At 41.0% G+C, this 13,124-nt stretch overlaps 1 long non-coding RNA gene across 1 annotated transcript; it reads right to left on the bottom strand.

The window, feature by feature from the left end:
* Nucleotides 1–4,404: 4,404 nt before the first annotated feature.
* On the bottom strand, nt 4,405–10,163 carry LOC123001235 (uncharacterized). The gene is made up of 3 exons (XR_006409869.2): nt 10,062–10,163; nt 4,822–4,938; nt 4,405–4,625 (listed from the first exon to the last, which is right to left on the bottom strand). It is a non-coding gene; the product is annotated as an uncharacterized LOC123001235 (long non-coding RNA).
* Between the last annotated feature and the right edge of the window lie 2,961 nt (nt 10,164–13,124).

The raw sequence follows: 13,124 nt of genomic DNA, 5'->3' as shown, positions 1-13,124 counted from the left end.
GGTACAAAAAACAAAAATCTATGAAAAAGATATAACTGTCAGATACGTAACACTCAACTGGTCAATAACTGAAATATATTGGCTATTCGTTAGGTACAAAGTGTAATTGCAGCTCTTAATATAAGATACAAACATTAATCGTTTCCTCTTTCCAACTAAGACTGGAGGTGTATGTGTGTGCGTGCGTGTGTGTGTGAGAGAGAGAGAGAGAGAGAGACAGATGAATTGTCTCCATTCTTTCTCCATTCCTTCAAAATCCATACTATGTTCCCTTTAAACACTTCACCAATACATATGAAGATTAACTCTTTAAGAAAACATCACAGCTACTCAGGCCAGAGGTTGAGAATTCCATATGGTGACCGTTCAGTGAATGGAAGAGCCCAAAAGACAACGTCTGGAATACTCTGCCAAGGGCTATTTATGATAGTAACTAAATTGCATGCCGGGTGGGAAATTTTTCCGTACTGATAGTTTTCGCTTTCTACATATATGCCCCTGGGCATCTGGTTGCGAAGCAGATTAATCTACATTAGCAGTTCTCAAGCTTTCTGCTCTCAGTCTCCTGTAGGCTCTTAAAAATTATTGAGAATCTAAGGAGTATTAATTTTTGTGTCTCATATGTCAATATTTGTAATATTAGAAATTTAAACAGGGAAATTAAAATATTTATTAATTCATTTAAAAGTATCAATAATACACCCATTTTCCAATACATACTCATACAGATATGTAGTTGGGAAAGGGAGGAGTATTTTATTGACTCTTCAAGATAATTGTGGGTATTCTTCTTTGATATACCAAGACTGGAAAAGTGGTCATTTCTTAAAGGTCAGTTGCAATTTGAACTCTGAAACTTCATCAAATGAACTATCAGTGTCCTGTTACATTAAAATATTTGCTCTTATACATTCAATAGATCTCTTATCAATGCATGATTTTGTTACATCATGCATTGGTCATTTGTAAATTATTAGTTTACTGAGTTATGCAAATACTCGAAATGATGACCCATTTCATTATATGATATCAACAATCATATTCATTAATATGCAATCTATATCAGAAAAGATGTATGTATCAGGAAGCTCACAGTGCAGATATAAATTTTCCAAAATTCTGATTTTTATTTGAAAGCAATTTTTACGGTGGGCAACAAATACCATTTTGTTATTTTCCTTGAAGTGATGGCTCACTTAATTTTCAAGAAAATGTCTTCTAAATACTCAGATCTATAAAACGGTTGTCTGTCATTCTTTCAAGTAAAAAAAAGATATTCCCCCCAAAAGCAGCTAGTTTAGTTGTAACCCAGGAGATCACACAAGTGCTTTTCTTTAAGAGAACCATCTTACTTTGCTATGCAGTAGAAATGCTTCATGTGGACATCCCATTCCATCACACAAAATGTTAAGAAGAAATTTACTCAAGGGGTGAAAATTTAATAAAAGCACTAATTTTTGCTGCTTCATCAGGGGCAGGAAGTACCTGGCAGTGAAGAAATCTAAGGACTAGTAGGTCAGTTTGGTGCCGTTGCCTTGATTGAGGTGCCAGCAGTTTTAAGCACCATCACCTTTGCACAATCAGTTGCAAATGTCAACATAGTAAAAATGCACATAACATCTTAGCATTACAGTGAAAATAGCTTTGACCTGGTAAACACACTGAAAAGATCTTGGGCCCCCGCGGGGGTCTGATGGGCCACATTTTGAGAATCTCTGGTATATTTTGAGAAAAGAAAGACCTTATCATCCACCATCTGATGTTCGCTTGATGGAATGAAGACAGCCAACCACCAGTTCTCAATCAACATTAAGCAAAATGATCTAGGGACATCAGCAGCTAGGCACCCTACCCACAGCTATCCAGGTATTAAAATTTTGCCTTCTTAGCATGTGATTTATTTGGAAGAAAATTTTAGCACTAAGTTCTGGAAGAAGCCAAGAAGCATTTTATTGTAATGATCTATTTTAGTGTTGAACTCAGTTCAAGCATCAAAGCAGTTTTTAGTAAGCTTGCAGGTGAACACATCAAGGTAATTTCTCTTTTACTATATGCCCTGTGGTCTGGCTTAGAAAAAAATAACAAAACCCACTAATGGTTAGAAAACACTAATAATGATTTTAAAAACAAAAACCAAAAAAACTTCTCTCAAGCTTTTTAGCTTCAAAAAGGAATACTCTTCTGGTAATCTATATATGTCTATGAAGCCACTATAAAGGAAATTGAGAATCCAGGTTGGATAAATTAATTAACCTAAGGAACATTAAAGTCAGGAGAACTCTGTAGGACAAAACGCTGTTCCCTGATGGCATTCCCTGAAGGAACAGACATGATAATTAAGGAGCCTAGCATCACCAGACTAATGCAAACATTTTTAAGTTTTATGGCAGTCCCCACCATTTCTGTCTCACCTATCACAAAATAAAGCCATCTGGCCACCCTTCCCTGTAAAACATTTCATTACTCACTTCCCTCTGACAGGGTTTTAACACACCGAGTATGCTCGAGCTCCAGTGACACCAAAGGCTACGAAGTGGTAACAGAAGCTCTTTTCACTTCACTATATTTAAAATATATTTTATAAATGATGTAAAAGCTTTGGGGACATATGGAACTGAAAATCAGAAAAGGCATGAAGAAATTGGAAATGTATTCAGATGATAAAATCCTTAGTGTAATAATATATAAAATTGCCTTAATCATAAATGGTTTTGCAATAATTACGATAGTTTGTTTAGTACCAAACACTGCTTAGAAGTTACTGTTCTCTCAGGTCACAGCATCTTCAGTCTCCTGACTCCAGGGAGTGAAGCTGCAATGGTCTTACTGTAGACATTATCAGCAGAAGAACAAAGTATTTTTACCACAGAAGAAAAGGAAGAATTCAGTAACAATCTGTGGTCTAGCACATTACTACACAAAGAAAATTCATGAAGGGCTTTTATAATAAAATATTAAATGACACCCACTTTCATGAAGTATGGTCTGAGTTAAAAGTATGAGCAAGCTGAGCAAGGAGCCCAATGCGGGTCTCCATCCCACAACCCCGAGATCATGACCTGAGCCGAAAGCAATAGTAGGACACTCAGCTAACTGAGCCACCCAGGTGCCCCTTAATCAGGATATTTAAAATGATGAGGACCATAGGCAAAGGGAGAGAAAACAGAATGGGAAGTCATCAGAGAGGGAGAAAACCCATGAGAGACTCAACTATAGGAAACAAACTGAGGGTTGTTGGAGGGGAGGTGAGTGGGAGCATGGAGTAATTGGGTGATGGGCATTAAGGAGGGCACGTGATGTGATGAGCACTGAGTGTTATACGCAACTGATAATTTACTGAACACTACACCTGAAACTAATGATGTACTCTCAGTTGGCTAATTGAATTTAAATTTAAAAAATAATAAAATAAAATAAAATAAAATAAAATAAAATAAAATAAAATAAAATAAAATAAAATAAAATAAAATGATGGAGTTGTGGCATGAGAGGTAGGGGTCTCTGTCTCTTTCCCTTGAAGTTCAGTGAGCTTAAAGCTGCTTCATCCAATGCACTACAGCCGAGGTGATGCTACGGGGTTTCTGAGACTGCAGTTTCCACTCTGTTCACTGGGAACATTGGTTCTTGGAGCCTTAAGCCACCAAGAGAGAAGTGCAGCTATCCTGTAATGCTACTCCATGGAGAGCACATATAGGTGTTCAGCTTGACAGTCCAGCTGACTATCCTTCAGCATTCTAGCTTTAGAGGATGAGAATGAAAATGGCGGCCTCCTAACTTCTAGCCCCGGAGGAGCTGAGAGCTCGGGGCCCCACTCCTCAGTGCGCCCTCAGAGAAAAACAGTGGATCACTCCTGTCTCCCTGGTCTCTGTCTGCACTCCATGCTCACCCGCCTGTGACTGAGAGGTTTCTGTCTCTGGCGCTGGGCCCTGTTTGGACTCTCCAAACCCCACAGACTCCCATGCCACTCCACCCGGGGGAAGAAGGGGAGTTTCCCCAGATGTGCCGCGTGTTCGACCCCTTCTCAGAGAGCAGTGGCCCAACTGTGCCGCGGATCCCCGTTTATGGCCACCCAGAGCGGAGAGCCCACTCCTCCGCTCGCTCTTTGTAGCGGCTTCCCCGCTCCGATGCCTGGGAGCTCTGCCGCACTCAGGCACCCCTGGTCTTTCTGTGACCCTGAGGGTCCTGAGACCACACGGTCCCAGAGAGAGCCCCCCCCCCACCCCCTGCTTAGGCACCAGAGTGATGTCCCTCACCGGAGCAGGCTTCTAGAAGTTCCGATCTTGTGCTCCATGGCTCTATCACTGCCGGTAGCTGGCTGACGGCGGCTCCCCGCCCCCGCCCCCGCCCCCACCACAGTCTATTTTCCCATATATCGCCTCAGATTCCTGTCTCCGCACCTCCTACCTTGCAGAAAGTGGTCACTTTTCTGTTCATGGAGTTGCAGCTGTTCTTTTCTCCCATCTCCGGATGAGTTTGTAGGTGTTCAGAATGGTTTGGTAGCTATCTAGCTGAATTCCTGGGACCAGACGAACTTCAGGGTTCCTGCTCCACCGCCATCTTGGACTCTCCTGACGAACTGTGGGTCTTGGAGGTGGATCTTCCAGCCCCAGCTCTTCAGGTGTCCCCTAGCCAGACAAGTTGCAGCAGCTGAGGCTCCAACGGACAATGCAGCTGAGAGGAGCCTCCCCCATTATGCCTTTTCCCAATTCCTAACCCATGAACATAATAAAAATGGTTGTTGCTTTATACCACTAATAACGCATGGGATGCTGGGATGGCTCGTTACTTGGCAGTAGATGACTGAAAGTGGGGCGTGGGTACCTTTTAGATGAATATGAACCCATAAACTTCACGGGTAACTGGTGGTTCCACATTCTCCACACTCGGCTTATCTAGGCACTTCATCAGAGGCAGCAGCAGAATGAGATTGAGAATGGCCTGGAATCAATCAACAGGATAGGTATGAGAAAGCTCAGTGAGTTTCTCTTAAAACTGATCTGCTGTTGGTTATCATGACTTGGTCTACTCACAGTGCCAATGGTGAGCAACACAAAGCTCGGAAGTCCATCGTGGGACTTCAAGCAAGATGGGAAATTTTGGCAGTGATTCTTACTTTGTGAGATGAGAGTGTAATGCAAGGTCTTTGAAAATGAAACATTAAAATGACACTTAAAAGATTGGTTAATCATTCCAACAGTGAAGGTCATAATATTTATATGCCTCCTTAAATCCCCTGAATTTTAAATACTCCATGGTTCTAATTTAATGTCTAACACGACACTGTTCTCTACTCCTAAACCTGTCTTAATTTCTTGATTTACTTGCGTACATGTAAAGGCAATTACAAGAAAGAGTTTTAAGATCCGCTTAAAGTGATCACTTCAGAGTGAAAATCTAAGCCATGCCTCATCCACAAAAAGTAGGCGACTTTGAGCAAAAACTTCATGATCAACAGCAAAGTTCCATGAGGGCAAGGTTTTGTTTTGTGGTCTGACAGCAGCAGTCAGCACTTAGAATAGTGCTTAGCATGTAGAAGGTGCTCAATACATACTTACCGAATAAATGACTACACATGATGGACCATGCAGGGTGAGCTACTACAGAAGAGAAGAAAGGAAATGTCCACAAATTCTGAGTCAAAAACGGCCCTTAATACATATTTTGGTCACTATTAAATGAAAAGGAAATCATTCAAGACACTATATATGCAAGATATTATTACATATCATTAATATATTATGCACACATTATATTACATATATTATATAAAGTGAATATAATATATTCACATATTATATATGAATTATAACATATAAATTATTATATATAATATAGAATACAATTCATATGTTATATATTATATATGAATATATAATATTCATATAAAATAAAGATATTTCATGTAGGATTCACTGAGCTTGTAATGTAAAAGGGAAAAGCTTGTAATGTAAAAAGGCATGAATTTAGCATTTGTGGTAGGATGAGGAAGGAGTGGAAAACGTGAAGTAATAGTGAAAATGCAAAATCTGCTTACATTTTATCTGATTGAAGGACAGAGCTCAATATCTTTGGTCCAACGTTTCCATTAGGTATTAAGAGTTCTTTTTCTTTAAGACAATCACTAAGCAGCATGTAGACCCAGGCAACTAAAGAAATGCTACTTAGTAGGCAAAAATCTTGTCCTTAGGTTTGGTGATTTGTTTCAGATTTGTGGGCAATTTTGTCTCAGCCTTGTACCAATGCCCCCATACAAATTCACGTGAGGTTATTTGTCACAAACAGCTCTCAGAGTGAAACAACAACAAAATCCCTGTAACCTCATCCCCAGCCTGTGAAATGTGGAGATAGCATTGTTTCAAACGGAAGCACCCTCAGGGATGGGAATCATGCCCTGGTGAGGGAGATGATGGCTGCCCGTGTGCTAAGGGCTTACTCCTTGTGCTAGCACACGCAGTCCTCACACCTACTCTGTAGGGAAGGTGTTGTGGGTATCGTCATCATCAGCCCCGTTTTTGAAAACAGAAAACAAGGGACAAAGAAAGGTTAAATGACTTGCCTAATACCAAATATATTGTGGAGCAAGATTTGACTGCAGACTCAGAGGTCTTAAGTCCTAGTCTATATGACCCGTTAGAAGTTTTACTAACCTTATCTAACCCATGTCCTACTCCAGAGTACAAGCGTAGTTCCTCCAAGTAATTTCAATACTGGGTACATATCTGCATTAAAAAAAATGATAGCTCTCTTTTTTAAAAAACGGAAAGCTGCCCTCCTCACTCGACCATGTCAGGTTGGTAAACATCTAGCCAACTACAGCGGCGCTGGGGCATGCTGCCCGGTCAGGCACACTTTCTAAATTAGCCCAGTCGTTGGAGACTTAAAACAAAGAAACAACAACAAGAAACAATTAATAACCTATTAATGTCATTCATTTCAATGTATTAGCAAAAATATCCCACCTAGAAGTCCATGAAGGATGATTTAGTGGTGCTTTTAGCAGACACAAAAATGATCCCAAGAAGCTCCCCACCTTTGAGAGTTTAACTAGAGGCCAGTCATACATACAAGTGGGAAAACAGCTGACTTATTGAGCTAAGCCCTACTGTGGACTCGACTCCAATGCCCCATGGGGCCACCCATGGGAAAAGCATAAGTTCAGGAGTCAGACAGACGGGGTTCCAATTCTGACCACCACTTTTTTTTTTCTTTAAAGATTGTATTTATTTATTTGACAGAGAGAGAGACAGCCAGCAGGAGAGGGAACACAAGCAGGGAGAGTGGGAGAGGAAGAAGCAGGCTCCCAGCAGAGGAGCCTGATGCAGGGCTCGATTCCAGAACGCTGGGATCATGCCCTGAGCTGAAGGCAGACGCTTAACGACTGCGCCACCCAGGTGCCCCCTGACCACCACTTTTAATAACTTTGTGAATGTGGGCAATATTACTCCGTCTATCAGATCCTCAGTTTCCTTCAGGAAAAATGGCAGTTATGTTATCTACCCCAAAGTAGGGTTGATCCATTTAATACATAAAAGTATCAGAGACCCAGTCAAATTTGAATTTTGGATCAACATTGATATTTCAATATAAGTATGTTCCAGATAGTGCATGAATCATACTGATTTTTTTGCTATCTGAAATTAAAATTTAATTGGGTGTCCTGTATTTTATTTGGCAACTCTACCCTAAACGATCATTGTGAAGGTTGAGCAAGATAACAGATGTGAGGTGCTGGCCCACTTCCTGGTACATAATGCATGAATAACGGATGTTACCTTCCTTCTCCTATGGAAGAACCTTATGCCATTAATTATCCTTTCACGGACCAGCTTCCTCATTTCTCCTCTCTAGAGTTATTTTTCCTGTGACAACAAACATTCAAGCCTCCTTTATCCATTAAATTTAATATAAAAAATTAAAATTGGTTATCTCTGCTAGTTAGCATGTTACTTCTCCACTTTCCTTCATTGCCAAATTTACTGAAAGTCTTCAACATTCAGTTCCAATATTTCTTTAACTCCCACTCTGTCATTTATTCATTTCAGAAGTAAATGAGGAGCACCCACCATTTGCCAGGCTGTGTGCCAGGCACTGGGGGTCCAACTATGAGCAAACACTGTCATGGTCCCTGTTTCCACAGTGTTCTTCATCTTCTTGAAGTCTGACATCTGTCCTGCCATTCTTCTGAAATCACAACACTGACAGTCCCGAATGCTCTTCTAATTCCTCGTTCATCTCTTCCATCGTCCTTCTAAACAATCAGCCCCTTTTTTCTCTGCCTCAGGGATCTCATGCCTTCTGTGACTATATCCCCCCTAAACTCTTACCCCCCGCAAATCCCTCCTCTAGTTTCTCTATCTCAGTAAAGAACTTCCCCATCCATCCTATTGTTCAAGCCAGAAACTTAGAAATCTTGGCTTCTCCCTCTCCCCCCATCCCATCACGATGAGATTCTGTTGACTCTATATCCAAAATATATCCCTATGCTCACCATACTTGCTGAATCACTATGTTGTACACCTGAAACTACTGTAACATTATGTCAACTATACTTAAAATATATATATATATACACACACACGCAGACACACACACACATATATATAAAACAAAATATACCCTTGTCCATAGCCCTTCATTGCCATCATTGCCACCTCAGCTCAAGATTCTTTCACCTCTCACTAGACAGTATAACAGCCTCCTAACTGGGATCCCCGCTTCTCACAACAGCCACGCTGAACATTTTGGAAAAGCAAACCCGATCAGGTCACTTCCACACTATGAAAAACAAAACAAAACAAACCAACCAAAACCCTCCAAAGTCTCACCATTTCACTCAGTAAAATGCAAACTTGCTTTCACAGCCAAAATGGTCCTCCATTTGCTGGGCCCTGCCCACCCCATGACTCACCCCTTCTGCTCCCCACTTGCTCATTACTCTCAAGTCTGGGACCCTCTGATGGATCCTTGCAGGGCTGCTCCCCCTCCCACGTCCCCCCTCTAGCTCAGACCTCACCTGCTCAGGGAGGCCTGTCCTGACCAGCCATGCTGACCCATCAGCCTCTATCCCATCCTGTTTCCCTCTCTCCATGGCACTGACATTGCTCCTTCATTCATTGTTGGTTATTTAGCATAAATTCCTCTGTTGGAAGGCAAGCTACACAAGGGTAAGGATCTTGTCTTGTTTATTCACCAGGACATGTCTGGACCACGACAGCCACATGGTAGGTGCACAATCAATATTTACTGATGAACAAATGAATGAAGAAAGGCAAGAACCAAAAACAGGCAAAGATGAGAATAATTGGAAACAAGACCATGGAAAAAGGGAGTTTCTGCACAGAAGTAACTTCAAGTGTTAAAGTACAAATGTTGTAAGTAGAATTTCCATATTTAGTAAAGGTTTTATTTGTCCAGTGACTTGAGCTGTTTTAGAGGCAGCCTCATTTAGAAAGTGCCCAGGTTGATAAATCCATGTTAATACTCTGGTGGGTCAGGTTAAGGGGGGAAAACGGCCATAAAGGCTTCAGAAAATTCTGAGATAAAGCATTTCCTTGCCTCTTCCAAATAATTCTGAGAGGCAGAGTCCCCTGGGCTACCTCCCATACTTGTGCTGTAATAAATTCTTGTCACATACAAAGATCAGGGAGAGACAGCAGGAGGAAGGAAGACCACTCTCCTTCTCCAGAATGTCAAGGGGGCCTATGGTTTGATGCCCAGGGCTCTTCCACCAGGGAAGGTGCAAAATGTTTGCTCTTCTTAAAAGAGGTTCCCCATTGAGTGTAATTTCCACTTCAGCAAAAAGAGGGCTAGTAGCAAAGCTCTCCTCAGCTGAGAGACTGGTGAGACAGCTACTTGAGGCCTGACACAAAGCAGAGGTCAGCTAGCACTGGGGGAGGGGCAGGAACCTGTGCCCAGTCAAGAGCTCTCCGCAAAAGCCTCCCCTCAAACACGAAGGAGGATGGGGGAAGAGGCATGGAATGTTATAAGGGGGGGAAGTCTGGAACGCTAAGAAAGCTCCACTTCCAAAATTCAGATGAACAAGTCCTTCTAACCTTACCTACCTTCACTAGAAGCCTCCACCAAATCACAAGCAATTGCAACCTGCTCCTCGGAGAGGAAGCAAACCATTCTCGCTGCAGGCATGCAAGCAGACAGGGCTTGTTAATAGCTGAGAGCAGAATGGGAAAACTGGGAAAACAGAAACTGAAACCTCTCAGGCAATCCAGGCTTCACTCTAAGCACAAAGTTGGAGCAGCCTACCATTGGCCAATCTGAACACTTGTGAGCTGAAGGTAACTGTAGTAACAATGACGTAACAGTAACAATAACAACAACATCCAGTTCAACTGTGAACAACCACGAAGGCCTGACAGAAAAAGTAGTGTGCCCATTGTCAGGGGTGTGTAACACTGTCTATACTGGTCTTTTTTACACAGTATTTGTTAATTCAGTGAAAGTATTCAAAAAGAAAAGAAAGAAAAGACCCATTATGAAGTGAGAAGGCAGTTAACAGAATCAGATTCAGACCCCAAAATGACCCAGGTGTTGGAATTATTGAACAGGGACTTCGAAATAACTATGATTAATGTGTGACAGGCTTTAGTGGAAAAGGTAAACATCATACATTCACAAATGGAAAATTTCAGTAGAATTATGGAAGCAGTAAAAAGAATCAAGTAGAAATTCTTGACTCTAAAAATGTATGTACTAGAGATGAAGAATTCCTTCCCTACGCTTATCAGCAAACTAGACACAGCAAAGAAAAGAATTAGAAAACTTGAATATAGGTTGACAGAAATGATGCAAAGTCAATCACAAAGGGAAAGAAGAGAATATATCTGAGAGCATTAGGACAATAATGAATCCTCTAACATGGGTGTACTTGGAGTCCAGAAGGACAAGAAATAGAAAATAAGACAGGGGCGCCTGGGTGGCACAGCGGTTAAGCGTCTGCCTTCGGCTCAGGGCGTGATCCCGGCGTTCTGGGATCGAGTCCCACATCAGGCTCCTCTGCTATGAGCCTGCTTCTTCCTCTCCCACTCCCCCTGCTTGTGTTCCCCCTCTCGCTGGCTGTCTCTATCTCTGTCAAATAAATAAATAAAATCTTTAAAAAAAATAGAAAATAGGACAGAAGAATTATTTGAAGAAATGATTTTCAAATTAACAAAAGACAGCAAACCGCACAGATCTAAGAAGTTCAGAGAGCAGAAGTAGTATAAATATGATGAAAAACCCACTGAGGCACATCATAGTCAAATGGCTGAAACCCAAAGATAGAGGGAATAAAGAAACATTTTCTACAGAGGCACAAAGATAGAAAGTATAACAGATGTCTTGTCAGAAATTAGGCAAGCAGAAGACAGTGGAGTCATATCTTTAAAGAACTGAAAGAAAAAATAAGTCAAGTCAGAATTCTATATCTGGTAAAAATACCTTTCAAAAATGAGGATGAAATGAATTTTTTTCCAGACAGCCAAAAGCTGAAAATATTAATTGCCAGCAGACCTACACAAGAAAAATGTGAAGGAAGTTCTTCAGGCAGAAGGAATCTGATACAAGACAGAAATTTTTATTTATGCAAAGAAATAAAGAACATGGGAACTGGGGCACCTGGGTAGCTCTGTCGTTAAGCGTCTGCCTTTGGCTCAGGGCATGATCCCAGCGTTCTGGGATTGAGCCCCACATCAGGCTCCTCCTCTGGGAGCCTGCTTCTTCCTCTCCCACTCCCCCTGCTTGTGTTCCCTCTCTCGCTGGCTGTCTCTATCTCTGTCAAATAAATAAATGAATAAAATCTTTAAAAAAAAAAAGAACATGGGAACAGGGAAAAAATGTGGGTTGATAAGAAAAACATTTTTCTTAATTTTAACCTTTTTTTTTTTTTTAAGAAAAGGAGAGAGAAGAGGGGGAGGGGCAGATGGAGTGGGAGTGAGAGAATCTTAAGCAGGCTCCACACCCAGTGCGGAGCCTGATGCTGGGCTTGATCTCACAACCCTGAAATCATGACCTGAGCCGAAATCAAGAGGTGGACGTTTAACCGACTGAGCCACCCAGGCGCCCCTAATTTTAACCTTTTTAAATGATGATGGTCTGAAGTAGAAATACTTAAAAGGCATTGTACAGTTTTAAAAATATACTGAAGTAAAATGAATGAGAATAGCAGCACAAAGAACAAGAGAGGAAAATGGAAGAATTCTGCAGTAAAGGTCTTATGCCACACAGGAAGTACTGTAGTAGTATTTGAAAGCGAACTGTGTTAAGCTAAAAATGTTCAATGTAAACCAAAAACAAAGTATAACTAAAAAGCCAACAAGGGAGATAAAAAAGAATCATAAAAAATAAGTCAATAAACCCAAAGAAGGCCAGTAAGGGTCAGAGGGACGAAGGAAAAAGAACATATGGGACAAGCAGAAAACGATTAGCGAGATGGCAGGTTTAACTGCGGCAATATTTATAATTACATTAATGGTCTGAACACTTCAATGAAAAGACAAAGATTGTTAGATTGGGTGAAAAAAAAAGTAAGGCCAAATTACATAGGTCTTGCATATTAATGGAAATCCATTTTCAATATAAAGACACAGATAAATTAGAAGTATGGAAATAATCCATGCAAATACTACTCCAAAATAGCTGTAGTGGCTATATTAATATCAGACTAATTAGGCTTCTGAACAAGGAATATTACTGTTGAGAAAGAAGGGCATGCCATCATGATATATGGTTAATTCATCAAGAAGACATAGTAATCATAAATATGTATGCACCTAATTACAAGAGTTCAAATTCACAAATAATAAATGATGGTATTATAGTTTTGTTAGTTGGTTTGTGCCAGTAACAAATGGTGGGACAAACTTACTGCTCCCCTAGTGCCCACCACCACCACCTTCCTGCATCGCCAAGTTAAGTGACTGATAATGGTCTTGAGGTAGCCATGATAAGGTCTACAACTAAAGACTGGAATATCTCTGCCTCCAATGAACATATGTCCTGGCACACTTATTTTCTTCTTCTTCTTTTTTTTAAATGAGAGAATGGTGAGAAAAGGCAGAGCGAGGGAGGAAAATCCCAAACAGGCTCCATGCTGAGCACAGAGCCCGACACGGGGCTCGATCCCACAACCC

The sequence above is a fragment of the Ursus arctos genome, unplaced genomic scaffold (assembly GCF_023065955.2).
Source record: "Ursus arctos isolate Adak ecotype North America unplaced genomic scaffold, UrsArc2.0 scaffold_26, whole genome shotgun sequence".
In the NCBI taxonomy this organism is placed as follows: Eukaryota; Metazoa; Chordata; class Mammalia; order Carnivora; family Ursidae; genus Ursus; species Ursus arctos.
The sequence above is the reverse complement of the archived record's forward strand: the minus strand, read 5'-3'. Positions and strand labels throughout refer to the sequence as shown.